Genomic DNA, 2,209 nt, shown 5'->3' with positions numbered 1-2,209 from the left:
TCTAGAAGAGTTTAATATTTTTAGTGGGAAATTAAATATTTTTAGCGGGAAACTAAAATAGAAAACTTTCCAGACGACTTACAAGTAAGTCGTCTGGTTTAAATTATTTAAGCGGGGAAATAATTTAAAAAAAAAAAATTAGGCGGGAATATTTGGACGACTTACATGTAAGTCGTCTGTTTTAATTTCTTCGCCAGACGACTGAAATGTAAGTCGTCAGAGTAAAATGATCCGGTTATGTTAAAACATACATTGGTAAAATTAAAGGTTCGGTACGATGTGGACGACTGAAATATACGTCGTCCGGGTAAATTATTCAACAGACGACTGAAATATAAGTCGTCCACACCCTAAACATAACCCCTAATCTTAATTATCTAACTAGCCTTTGACTCGCGCGTCCGCGCGGATGTATCTTCTATATAATTAAATATTTCTGTTTGTTGTAAAAACATAATTGTGTTTCATAGATTATCTATTGTCTGACATTGGTGTATACTTGTAATTTTTTTTAGTGTCTATTTATTGTAATTTTTTTTAGTGTCTATTTATTAACTATCAGGTTGTATACTTCTTTTATTGTATATTTTTTAATTTTACTTGGTAACATCTAAAATTAAAATGTTTAATAATAGAGTATTATGTTGAGAAAATGTGTGTTGTATAAAATTATACTATAAATGTGGTGAGTAAAAATTTATATTTAAATATTTAATATGTATTTTTTTAAAAATATTTAGACAGCATCAATATTAACTAAACATTTTTATAGACAATCTATAGCAATTATATATAGCAAGCCGAAATACATAAATTGAATTGAGCCTTTTGTTATGAATTATAAATAGGAAAATCATATTTAAGAAAAATGATACTGCACATTAAACATTCAAGGAAGCCCATATAACTATTATTTCCGGAAAAAAAACAGAAAAAATATCTTGTACATCTCTTTTTTTGTTCCCGTAGAAAGTTCTGTTTCTTCAACCTATCTCATTGTCGTTGCCGTCCGTTCTACTGGCGAGAAGTGCACAAACAGCTATGAAGTTTTCACTTAAAGGAGAGCCAGAGTCTAGATCTACTGATGACTACTGGAGATTTTGGGATACAGGTTCAAGTTTATATACTTAGGTTGAAGTTGATTTTGAAACGATTAGTTGTTCTAATCTTTATTCCGTGTTATGATTTGTTAATATCCATCAGAGGTGTGTAGTACCAAGAACGTTCAATCGGTTAAATCTCCAGTAAAAAAAAACCTCAGCCCCTTACAGATTTGTTAAGAATCAGGCTGAACTTTGGTTTGTTCGCGGATTGCAAATAATTATTTCGAGGACTTCGTCTCGATGTGAGATCTTTATTCCTTCCTAAGGTAATTCTAATCTACGGTTTTCTGTTTAAATTTTTTTTTCCAAATTTTTTTTTTGGGTAAAATTTCCAGGTTTTTGATTTCTGTTATTGGAGAAATCAAAAATCTTGAGCTTTAGACAATCGTAGATTAGACTGAGCTTTGTCAAAAGCTAGACTGTTGTGTAATCTAGACAAATAACTCTGCAGGGAGAAACTGAGGGACATGGGACATAAGTGATCTATAGAAAAGCTCAGCCAGAGACATGGTGAAGGAGAGAGAGATAAGAAAATGTTGTAACATCACATAGCAAAGGGAAGGCACACTAACCATGTAGTAAATCTTAAATGGATGTGTTCTCATTTAAATTCATTCGATCATCATTTAGTACTATGATCATATGCTGATTTGATTTTTTTTATTGTTTGCAGTATACTGGAGGTGGAGAGAACCAGTACCAGTAATCAAGATGCAAAAGAAAAATGTCAACTTGTCTGGACAACAGTCTTTTTCTAAGGTTAGTAATTACTTATCTATTGGAAGTAATTCGTAGGGTGATAAAGTAGACAATGTAGAATAAGGCATTAGATTATAGAACCCTGGCTTAAGTTTCGATGTTTGTTTTTTACTTGCTTCAGTGATGTATATAAGGGTTTATGTCAATGATTAACTAATATAACATACGATTTTTGGGAATGGTTTTAAACAACAGCAAATAATTCTTACAATTGTCGAAATCAAAAGAATAACAATCTTATTGAATAGATTTTTTGGAAATCAAAACTAATGTTGTTTTCATAACTAAAAAAAAAATCTCTGTGAAAAAATAAACATTCTTCAACCATAGATCAATTGTGAAGGCCT

At 30.9% G+C, this 2,209-nt stretch overlaps 1 long non-coding RNA gene across 1 annotated transcript; it reads left to right on the top strand.

The window, feature by feature from the left end:
• The first annotated feature begins 906 nt into the window (after nt 1-906).
• LOC106333128 lies at nt 907-1,876 on the top strand. The gene is made up of 3 exons (XR_001268286.1): nt 907-1,111; nt 1,204-1,369; nt 1,555-1,876. It is a non-coding gene; the product is annotated as an uncharacterized LOC106333128 (long non-coding RNA).
• The last annotated feature ends 333 nt before the right edge of the window (nt 1,877-2,209 follow it).

The sequence above is a fragment of the Brassica oleracea genome, chromosome C3 (assembly GCF_000695525.1).
Source record: "Brassica oleracea var. oleracea cultivar TO1000 chromosome C3, BOL, whole genome shotgun sequence".
NCBI lineage: Eukaryota > Viridiplantae > Streptophyta > Magnoliopsida > Brassicales > Brassicaceae > Brassica > Brassica oleracea.
This window is presented reverse-complemented; position numbering and strand designations above follow the sequence as displayed.